This window comes from Eschrichtius robustus, chromosome 3, assembly GCF_028021215.1.
Source record: "Eschrichtius robustus isolate mEscRob2 chromosome 3, mEscRob2.pri, whole genome shotgun sequence".
Lineage (NCBI taxonomy): Eukaryota > Metazoa > Chordata > Mammalia > Artiodactyla > Eschrichtiidae > Eschrichtius > Eschrichtius robustus.
Genome location: NC_090826.1, coordinates 152,106,148 through 152,118,347, shown reverse-complemented (window position 1 = coordinate 152,118,347; position 12,200 = coordinate 152,106,148). Strand labels below are relative to the sequence as shown.

General features: G+C 36.9%; 1 pseudogene; it reads left to right on the top strand.

Annotated features, from left to right (window-relative positions):
- Positions 1–9,364: 9,364 nt before the first annotated feature.
- LOC137763237 (U2 spliceosomal RNA) lies at positions 9,365–9,541 on the top strand (annotated as a pseudogene).
- Positions 9,542–12,200: the final 2,659 nt, after the last annotated feature.

The window sequence follows — 12,200 nt, the reverse complement described above, 5'->3', positions numbered from 1 at the left end:
CCTGTTTACCTGATTTATAGATGTTTCTGTCTCTTCAACAGACCCATAAATTTCCATGCCAGTATCAGGAATATCTTACTGTCTTAAGGTAATAGGTTGAGAATGGTGCACCATTGTTCTCCAATTCCACACTGTGAGACCCACAACAGTCTCTCTGGGGTGCTGGCCATAATGCTCTGTTGTTTTCAAATGTTTCTGAAATGTACAGCCATTTGTGGCAGCCCCATGCCCTCCTAGGGATCAGAGTGGTGCTCCCTGAGTCAAGTCACATTGAATCAAGACTCTGTATTAAGCCTATAAGCTGCATTATTCTAGGACCAGCACAGATAAAGGATATGCTTGGTGATCTTGGGGGCCAGATATTGCAGATGGCATATTGAAAAGGTCATGGACATCATCACCTGGGGGAGGTGTGACCAGAAACAGCCCCTCAATTCACATCAAACTGTGCCATAAACAATAAATAAACATTTATTGTGTTAAGCCCATATTATTTAGGGTTTACTTGTTGCTGCAGTTAACATTAATTACTCTGATCAATGTACCTATCCATCCTTTGGGTTAAAATCAAGTATTACCTCTCTCAAGACATCTTTCTTTAAATATATAACCATCTAACACATTTCTGCATTCATCTAACAGTAAAGCTCAGTCATTTTCCTTCAATGATGTACATTTTAGCTTTAAAATTAAATTTTAAGCACCTGGGAAAGTTTCTTTGAAGTTTGTTAAGTCTTATACATTACCTACATGTGGTCTTTAGGCGGACAATAAAAAGAAGGGTGGAAGAATGGAAGGAAGAAACTGGTTATTTGACACAAAGCACTAATCCATTCACGATCAGTTGAGCAGCTGGAGGTAAATGATTACTCTTGGCTTAGCAAAATGAGTGGAAAATATAAAGTAGAGGTGAAAATACCCAAGAGCAGGCAGCAGGATGGGAACCATGGAAGAAATAAAGTTTGCAATTTGCAAGAAATTTGGGTAATCTCTATTTAGGAAAAATAGATTCAGTGGATGTTTATTGAATGTATATTTCATGCAAAGTGATACAATAGGTTCTTCTGCATACATTAATCCTCAAAACAGTACAATAAATTGGGTTTTGCCATATGATTGAATGGGTAAGGAAATACAGTTGGAATGTTCCAAACACTTGCCCAAGGTCACACAGCTAACACCTATTTGTGAAACCAAACCGTGTTCTCATTTAATCATTTATTCAACAAATATTTATTGAACACCTGTTACATGCCAGGCACATTTCTATGCACAGAGAACCAAATAGACAAAATCCTTGCTCTTATGAAGCTTACATTCTAGAAGAAGGAGATATAAAATAAATGAATGCATTTATAAAATATTATGTCATGTGTTGGTAAGTGCTATGGTAAAAACTAAGTTTGGGAGGGCATAAGGAATGGGAGGATGTGGGGAAATGGTGGCTACAATTTTAAATAAGGTGGTCAGGGAAGACCTGTGAAAGTGAAATTTGAGTTACCGGCTTTAGTAGCTGAGGAAATGAGCTACATAGATATCAGCAAGGGCAAGAATGTTGACATGGGTGTCTGTCTGGCCCAACTGAAGAATAATGAGGAGGTTGGTGTGGTTGGGATGAAGTGGGAAATGGGGAGAGGAAGAGGAGATGATGAGATCATGGAGATAATGTGGGATCTGATCATGCCAAGCCCTGTAAGCTTTTACTGAATAAGTGCTAAAATTATTAGTGGGTTTCAAACAAAGAATAACTGATCTGGCTCATCACTTTAGCTCTGGTGTCAAAATTAAACATCACAGAGGAAAGACCAGAAGCAGAAGACCACTTAGGAGTCTATGACAGTAATCCAAGCAAGAAATAATAGCAGCTTGGACCAGCCTGGTTGTTGACATCTGTATATAGTTTGAGTGTTGGAGCTTACAAGATTTGCTGATTTGTTATAAAATGTGAGAAAAAGATAGGCATACAGATGGCTGTACGGTTTTTGGATTGAAAAACTGGAAGAATGGTGTTGCTGTTTATTGAGATGGAAAGACTGAGAAAAAAGCAGGTTTGGATGAGAAGATCAGGTATTTGGGTTTGGGTGTCAGAGATTTGCTATGCCTTTTGGATATCCAAATAGAGCTATTAAAGCTGGAGTTGGGTATATGATTCTAGAGATCTGGGAGAGGGTTAGATTAAATATATAAATTTGGGCTTGCTAGCAAACATATGGTACTTAAAGCCATGAGCCTGATTAAAGACATTAGTGTAGATAAAGAGTAGATGTTGGAATTGAGTGTAAATAGAAAATAATGATGGTTCCAGCATTTCTAACCTTAGACTTTGTGGAGAAAAGGAGGGAGACTGAGAAGGAGAGATCAATGAGATAAGATGATAACCAGAAAATCATATTGTCCCTGAAGCCAAGTGAGGAACATATCTCAAGGAAAAGAAAGTGATCAACTGACTCAACTACAGCTAAGAGTCAAATAAGGGTGAGAATTAACCATTGGATTTAGTAAGATGCATGCCATTGTTGCCATTTATAAGAGAAGTGTTGATGGAGTGGTGGCAATGGAAGCTTAGTTGGCAGGGATTTGAGATAAGGAGAAAAAATTGCAGGCAGTAAGTGTGGCTATTTTGAGGAGTTTTACTAAAACGGGGCCAAAGAAAAGAGGCAGAAGTTAAAGGGGCATATGGTCTCAAGATGGTATTTTTAAGATGGCAGAAATACTTACCATGCTTATGACCTGATAAAAATGATCTAAAAGAGAGGGGTAAAAGTTGGTGCTGCAGGGGAATGAACAAAGAATTGATTATGTTCTCAAGAAAGTAAGAGGGGATAAGATCTAAGACAAAACTCAGTCCTTGAGACAGGACACTAAGCTGTTTATCCAGACTAACAGTAAAAGAAGGACACCAATGTAGATGGGAGATGGTTGTGGTGGGAGCTTGGAAAGTTCTCTTCTGACTGATTCATTTTCTTAAAGAAGTAGAACATGATAATCAGCTGAGTGTGAGGATGGTGTGGATATCAGAAGTTTCAGAAGAGAGAAGGTGGTACGAAGAAGATGGCATGTCTAGAAGACAGTTTGAGTACATGCACAGAGGAGACAGAAATTTGCATTTAACTAAGGAAAGGAGTTTTGCTAGGCTAGTTCAGTTCATAAAGAGATAGGCAAAAGAGTTGAGGAAATATGCAAGAGAGTGATTATAATGATGACTAAGAATAGAAATGATGACTTGAAGGGGATTGCTGACAGGGAAAAGGTGGTTGTATCAATGTATTACAGGTTCCAGTGTGATAAAAGAATTGTCATGTTGATGGGTACCAGAGGGAATGAGAAAGACAGGAGGGAGTTGGAGGGTATGATATTATGGAGGCGGTGTAGATACTGCTGACAAAAGGTGCCCTGGTAGGGGAAACACACCACCATCAGAGAAGAAGAAGGCAAGGACTGAGAGGGCCGTGGAACAGATGCTGTGGGCTCTCCTATGTCTCCTTGGTCCACCCCAGAGTCTACCCTAGACAGTTCTCAGAAATGTTGATGTTTTCCTGCATCTCTCTGCCTGAGGGTGTTCTCTGGACACAAGCATGTCCTTGGCCTTCATGGGGTGGGGAGTTAATGTGACTCTTAATCAATGAGAGAAGGGAATTAGTGGATAAATTCCCAAATTTACTGGCCCTTTGACATACAGTTTTAAAGTATGTTCTACAATCTCTCTGAAGGTCTTTAGTTGTATTGAGCCCCAGTTCCCACACATGAAACTCACTCAGTAATCCATCTGTTACTGACTTTCCTTCCTTTGTCTCACTTCCTACTGGGCTTCCTGGAATTACATCCCAAATAAACCACCTACACCCAAATCCTCATCTCAGGATCTGTTTTGGGGAAATCCAATTTAAGATAGCTGGGGTTTGGGAAGGATAATCTATGTGGACGTTAAAGTCAGCAATGAATAATTAGATAATCCTCTGTTATATATGTTAATGGTATTATTTGCAGCTCTATTTTTAAGAGCAAAAATCTGGTTTGTGTGTGTGTACCTGGAGACAACCAATGGTGATTGGTTGAATATAGCAGAGAATAGTTTTACAATGAAACACCATGCAGCTTTTAAGAATAATTATAGTTATCGGTACAGTATAGTTCTGAAAATACACTCATGCTAAATTTCATGAAGAATGAAAATCAGGTAACAAAGTAGTGTGTGTGTGTATGTGTGTTTGTAGGTATGTGTGTATGTGTGCATGTATATATATATATACACAAAATTCCACAAATTCATATATATATAAATATATATTTTATATAAAATGCATATAAATGTTTAGTAAAATATATAATTATATAATTATATAATATATATTATATAAATACGACATACATATTTATTCCTAGACAATATAAATTGTTTAGATCTGGATAACAGGATGATGTTGTTTTTTGTTTTCTTGAGTTTTTTTCTTTAGTGTGTGTGTGTATGCTTTCTAGTTTTTTAACAAGTATGAATAATTTGTGTCATAAAAGTTAAAAACAACAGTAACACTGGGAGAAAAAAATTATGGTGACCAATAGTCCCAAGCAAACAGAGATGGCTGGTCACACTATGAAATATTTATACTCTTTCCTCCATCCTTCCCATTAAGTGGACAAATGACAAAATAGACTGTCTTGGAGTCCTGTACAGAAGGACATGATAGAAGTGGAAGACATCATTATTATTCCGGAAGCATACATTTTTTTTGCTGCAAAAATCCAGGGATGAAGTCAACATATTTGCTTGATAATCCCCTTCACATGTGCATGCTAGTTTGGCTTTCACTTCCATCTGCAGGGAGGCTTTAACAGTCCTGTTACTGTCAGGCCTTTGCACTATGTTTCCAAAGCTTTAAGAACCATACAAGGGTAGGAATATTCTGGGAATGAAGTTGGATGAGTTTAAGGAAAAATAGCTCACCCGCATTGTTGCCTAGAAATGGACACCATCCCTTTCCCTTTGTCTCAGTCTCTTGCTCTCCTGGTTTCTGTCCTGTGTGTACCAGGCAGAGAGCCTGGAATGAACATCAGTGTGACTGCTTGGTATGCACACCTGCCACACAGGAGCCTCTCACCCCATTGGTCATTAGTGCTCTCTGTTAAACAGTGTTTAATGTCATCTAAGGAGTTTAATGGCATATTATTGGAAATATTACAAAGACAAGAGGGGAAAAAAAAGTCCTCCCTCTTATATTTTCCAGGCCTGTCACGAGCACACTCAGCCCACGACCTGAAACCTATAGCTACAGAAGCCTTGTTCATTTTTGTTTTGTTTACTGAAATTATATATACTCTACTTCTGTCCTGAAAGAATTGAGTTGCCCATATCTCCATTTGAAGAAGGCTCCCAGCCCCCTCTCAAACACATGTAAGGGAAGCCTAGATGCTAAACTCTGCCATGTGTAGAGTAATCCAAGAACAAACAAAAGATACCAGTGCCTCAGCCCTACTCTAGAACAATTAAATAAAAATCTCTGGATCATAGGCATTGGGATATTTAAGTATTTCACCAGGTGATTCTAATGTGCAGTTTGATCCAGTTCCTTCTCATATCTCAGCTCATTACTTGATGCACTCATTCATTCATTCATTAATAATTAATGTAATAATATCCTCTAGGAGTCCAGCACTATGCTATGCCCTATGGAAGACAGAAAAGAAGTGGAAGGTACAGTTCTTAACTACAGGAGAGTTATAACCCAGTGAAAGAAACAAGACGAATACACAGGTAAAGTGCCCTATAAAAGATGAAATTGGTATAAGTGATAGTAACTGAGGGATACTTTATTTAGAAGGTAGTGTTTAACAATATAAGAATTTGTCATAAAGCCAAGAGACCCTGGCTTGAGTCCTAACTCCACCATACCTAACTCTGTAAAGCTATGCAAGTTATTTTCTTCTTTGAGACTTTTTTTTTTTCTCATTTACAAATTGTCCTCTAAAGTTCATGAAGTCCAGCTTAAATAATGTATGGGAACAAGCTTTTGTAAACTTTCAAGTGCTACAAGATGTTTTAATTGTTAGCGACTGTATACTTAATATAGGGACACATTTTCTATAATCTGTCCCCAACCTGGCTTTCTAAACTTCTGTTCAAATTTCTAGCTTCAAAACCTAGGCTCTTTCTTTTACTTGCATATTCATCTATTGCTGAACTGCCTGATCCATTCTACTTACCTAAAACCTGCCATGTTTATTCCCATAATCACATTTTTGCTGAAGCCGTTTCCTCCTGGGAGTATCTCTTGCTCCCAACTCCCTAATCCTTGCTCAACTTTCCCAACTCAATTTACTGATCAACTTATATAGCAAAGTATGTTCTAACTATGCAAACTCACACTAATCTCTCTCTCCCGGAAACTTATAGCCAATAACATATTGCATCGTAATATGCCTCATTGTTTTATTTTTCACATGTTTACACCTTATTTCACCGTTTTGTAAATTCCTTGAAGAACAGGTACCATCAAGGGTTACATTGCTTTGCAAAACTATAAAGACTTGTGACATTTACAGGTTCAAATCATGCTTAAAGAAGGAAGGAAGGAAGGAAGGAAGGGAGGAAGGAAGGGATGATGGAAGATAAAAGGGAAAATGGAAAGAAGAATTCTTTTTCATGTACTGAGATTCCTAAATTCTTAATCCTTCATATAGTTGCTTTAGCATCCACACAGTTTTAGATGCTGAACTAAAACATCTAAAGTTTTAGTACTTGAAATATCTACATGCTGCCCTTCACAAATAACTGGAACAGCCTCTTGCTGTAAATATATTTACCTGTTCTTTCCTTGGCTGAACTTGCTACCTCCTCCAGTTTGATATTTTAAGCTTCAGTTATACAGGGCTTAAATAAGGCTTATTTCTTCTACCTCTTCTTCTCCTCTCCCTTGTTTTGAGAATGAGGAGGGGGAAGTCTAGTGATAGTTTCCTGGCAAAATTATTTGCGATGCCTGCTCTTGATCAGTGCTGCTCTCAGACCAGGCTGGAACCCTGCATTTGAGGTCCTGTCTGTCATCCAACCACAGTCTCCTCATCAGACAAGTCATCCCTGGGACCAGGATATGAGCTCAACTGAATCTCACGCCCCCCTCTAGATCATATTCTAAGACCTTGTAATTTAACCAAACGGCACCAGGCCTATATCCAGGGCCTCCATGTGCCTTGTTCCTGGGTTTATCTTTCCACTCTCAGTGTGCACCCCCATAAAAGTGCCCAAAAAGGCATCTGTGAGCCATGTGGACAGAACTTGGACATAAAAGTTGAGACTCCCATATGTAGTGTGTGAAGCATAAGTAGGTAGAAAGAGAATTGGCTAGGAGTCTATACAATAACGTTCCAGGTTCTGAGGGGTCCAAGAATACTAACTCAGATCTGGCTTCCAGGTCATAATAAGTGTATTTGAGTGAAGGTAGTGGGTTAAGAACATACTTTATGTAGACTTTAGTATCTAGATTTTATACTTCAAAAGTCTTTAAGCAGATAGGAACCTCTGTTTCTACTCTATTCACAAGTCCCACAAATTAAGGACAAGCTTAAACTTGAGAATAAACTGTCTTTTTAAAGCACTCACACTCCTCACTTTTTCTTGTTAATTTAAAAATCAACATTAGTGATATATAATTTACCAAAAATTAAGTGTATCAGTTTAAAGTGTACAATTCAGTGAGTTTTGACAAATACACAGACTTGTGTAATCATCATGCCAATCAAGATATATCATATTTCCATAGCCTCCAAAATATCATTCGTTCCCTTTTGTTGTCAATTGTCCCTCACTCATGATCCAGAAAACTGCTGATTTACTTTCTGTCACTATAGATGCATTTTGCCTGTTCAAGAATTTCATCTAAATTGAATCACATGGTATTTATTCTTTTGTATATAGCATGTCTCGTTCAGCATAATGCTTTTAAAATTTGTCCATGTTGTTCCATGTACAATAGCTCATTCCTTTTTGTTATTGATGTATATTCCATTGAATAAATATACCATAATCTGTAATCTATTCACCTGTTAATTTTCAGTGTTTGGCTATTATAAATAAAGTTGCCATGAACATTGTTTTATAAGACCTTGTGTGGACAAATAAACGCCTCGTGGTGTAATTGGTGAGTTATATATTTAGCTTTATAAGAGATTGTTAAGTACTTTTCAAAGTGGTTCAACTATTTTATACTCCCAGAATAATGTGTAGGCGTTCAGTGATTCTAAATTTTGTCAAAACTTGGTATTGTCAGTCTTTTCAACTTTAGTAGGTATACAGTGGTAACATTGTGGTTTAAACTTGCATTTGCCTGAAGTCAAATGATGTTGAGCATCTCTTCATGTTTCTATTGGCCATTATTATATCTTTCTTTGTGAAATATTTGTTCATGTATTTTTCCTATTGTAAAAATTTGGGCTTTTTAAATTATTACTGAGTTGTGAGAGTTTTTTTTTTAATATATATCCTGGATATAAGTCCCTTGCCCATGTGCTATATTTTCCCATTGTAAGGCTTGTCTTTGAATTTTCTTAGTGGTGTCTTTCAAAGAGCAGAAATTTAAAATTTTGATGAAGTCCAAATTATAATTTTTATGTTTCAGCTTTTTTGTGCCTTGTCTAAAAAAAATTTGCCTATCCCAAAATACAAATGTTTTTCTATGCATTTTTCCTATAAGTTTTATAGTTTTAGTATTTATATTTAAGTCTGCCCTTTCTGTCATTTCCAGAACTGCTTCTATTGATTGATTTTTCTCTTTATTATAGGTCACATATATTCCCTGTTTTTTGTTTGTTTGTTTATTTCTTTGTTTTTTACTGGATGCTTGACATTGTAAATGTTACATTTTTGAATACTGAATTTTGTTGCTTTCTTTTAAAGAATGTTGAGTTTAGTTTAGGCAGGCAGTTAAATTATGTGAAATCCTCTTAAACCTATAGATTTTGTTAAGGTGTGTCTAGAATAGCTTTCAATCTATATCTATTTTATTCCTATTATTAAAATGTGAACTTTCTAAGTTATGTCTAATCTGGCTGGTTAGAACTTGAGCATATCCTATTCTCTCTGGGAATTATTCAGCTTGTAGCCCCCCATTACACAATTTTTTTTTTCCCATGACATTTGTACATTGCTCAGCCTTACCTTATCCAACAAGTGCATACTTAATATTCAGCAACCTGCTCAAAAGAACTTTCATGCTGGTTTCTAGAGTTCTTAATCTATGTAATTCCCTCCACTCTCTGGTACTCTGGATTAAACCTTATCCTCACAAAACCCTGATTGCTGTACCTTCAACTTAGCAAGACAGTTGTACTCTGCACGTGTTCCCATCTCTGCATTGTGTTCTAAAAATTGCCCCCAATTGCTTCTCAGACTTTTGGCTAAGATCAAGTGTAGTATCTGTTCTTATCAGTAAAAATTGCCCCCAAGCAGAAAGTCAAGGCAATTGTAGAGCTCACCTAGTTTGTTTCCTTTCCCACATAGTTCTCTACTGCTTTTTACAGTTGTTTCATATATTTTTTGAGTTTTCTATCCTTTTATGCCAGGAGGGCAAGTCCCGGACTAGTGACTGTATCATGGTTGGAAACAAAATTTACTTCACTTGGATTTTAATTTGTTCACATTTCTGATGTTATTTGTTGACTGGCAGTGTCTATGACTTCTCTTTTGGAAATCTTTTCTGAAATTTCCTCCCCAGTCCTGCCAGAAAAAGAGGTTAAATAGGGTATACAATTACATCCAAAAAAAAAAAAAAAAAATTAGGATACACTTTGACTAGAGTGATTGTTTAACTTTAACTCCAAGAAATAGAAAATAGTAACCACACTTTTAGGAATCCAGAACAATATTTGTGTGTAGGGAATAGAGACTGGCCAGCTCTGTGTTAAATACCATAAAGTTCGGCAAAAGCTGCCTTAGTTGCTGTCAGCTTCTTGGCTTTTCTGACACACCTCTACCCACTAACACGGGACCCAGTATTCTCTGACTCTTCTCATCTTTCTGGTTCAAAATGTGTTATCTAGTAAATGTAAAATAAAATTTTTATGAGATGCTAATGACTCATAAAACTCAATATGCTATTCTAAAAATTTTAGAAAATCTAAAACCTTAAATTGAAAGAATGAATTACTAATAGTGGGAATTCAGGCCTCTGTCAAAGGGGTGGAAAAGAATATGGAAAGATTAGATCTCTCCTAGCACACCTTATATAGACTATGATGGAGGCCACTCTACCTACATCCCACCAGAGCTAGGATAGGAGGGACAAAATAAGCATTCTAACAAAGATTTAAGAAGAAACAAAAAGCACCTACCATTTCACGTCTTCAATCACCACACAGTCTGCAAAGCATGGCCTAGCCTTGCAATAACCTCCACTCAACTCCTCCCCCACCCATTAGCTGGAGCCAGTGAATTATGGTGAAAGGCAGAAGCCCTCCAGCCTCTAGGGTGGAAATGACTTTAATTTCATCAGAGCCCTGGAGAAAAGACTATTAAAAGAGTTAATGGAACAAACTTCTGAATAGATGGGTCAGGCTGTGACAAACCAAAGTCTTTTTTTTGATTTAAGAAGGAAAAAGGAAAAAGAAAGCTGGAGATACAGACCTTGTAGCTCTGATGGCCTCTGAGTCCCCTATCAAATCAATCCTAAATGCAGTAGAGTCCTGATAATTTAATGAAGAACTCAGAGGTGATGTGGTTAATTTGTTCACAAAGTTGAAATGGGGAAGAGGTACAGTCCACTACAGGGACTGTTCCCCGCCATTGTTTTCTGAATTACAACTGGGGGCGGAATGTAGGATTACTCTATTTTAAAATGTTGACATCAGAATACAGGTTGTTGGAGTTTCAAAATATCATAGTTAGAAAGTTCTCCTTAAAGTACAAATGTGTATAAGAATAAAATTGGACTGTGGTTTAGCAAATAAAATAATTAGGGTAAACAAGAAGTGAGAGAGGGATAAAAGGAAAATGTTAGAGTATGGTTGGCAATGAAAATATGCCCATAAAGTGAATTTTCCCAGTCACTCCAGGAGAAATAGTGAAATTATCATATTGTGATGGCTAAGATTTGCTAAACTCTCTGGGATATTTGTAGATTCAGTTTTTAGTCAGCAGAGATAAAAAGGAGTATTTTTTTTTTTTTTTTTTGGCCATGCTTATTCTGAAAATATCTATCAAAAGATACACACTTTGGAGAATAGAAAATTTCCCATAGAATTTTCTTTTCTAGTGGTCCCAAATGTAGATCTTCAAGATCTTCAATATCCTTGGAAACAATGATGTAAGTAGCCACACATTCCTGGAGGTCACTATAATAATTCATTGGGCAGAGTTACACTATCTAAGCTACCTCTGTGGGCCCCAGGTTTGAGAAACTGCATCTTTAGAAATCCTTTGACTCCTCTTGAAGGATTGGCATCCAAAGCCCCTTTGTGAGTGAAGGGGCTCATTCCAGGGAGATGGAAAACCACCAATACTGGGCTTCTGGCACTCTTAAAAATTAATGGACTAATGTCAAAATATTACAGAGTAATACCCAGTATCCCAAGTCAACTCCACTTACTGTGCATCATCTGATTGCCTTAAATGAAGTAGGAAGATGAGGTTAAATACCATATACTGCATATCTAGTAGGTATCAGGCACCCTGCATACTCCATCTAGAGAAGACATTTTTGTTTAATGGTGACTATAGTTGATGATACTGTTTGAACAAATGAAATTTGTGAAGAGAGTAGAATTTAACTGTTCTCACACACACACACACACACACACACACAGAAAGTAAACATGTAAGGTGATGGATGCTAATTAACTCAGTTATGGGAATTATTTCACCATGTACACAAATATCACATCATCATATTGTACCCGTTAAATTTATTACAGTTTGTCAATTATACCTCAAAAAAGCTGAAAAAAAGAAGACATTTTTGTTTTAGAACACCTGTATTCATTTCCCCTTCCAATTGTATCCCATTTTTCTTCATTAGAATACTGCTTCCACTGAAAAGGTATTAGAATACCTCAGGTACACACTGCTATATTTAAAATAGATAACCAACAAGGACCTACTGTATAGCACAAGGAACTCTGCTCAGTATTCTGTAATAACCCAAATGGGAAAAGAATTTGAAAAAGAATAGATACATGTATATAACTGAATCACTTTGCTGTACACCTGAAACTAACAG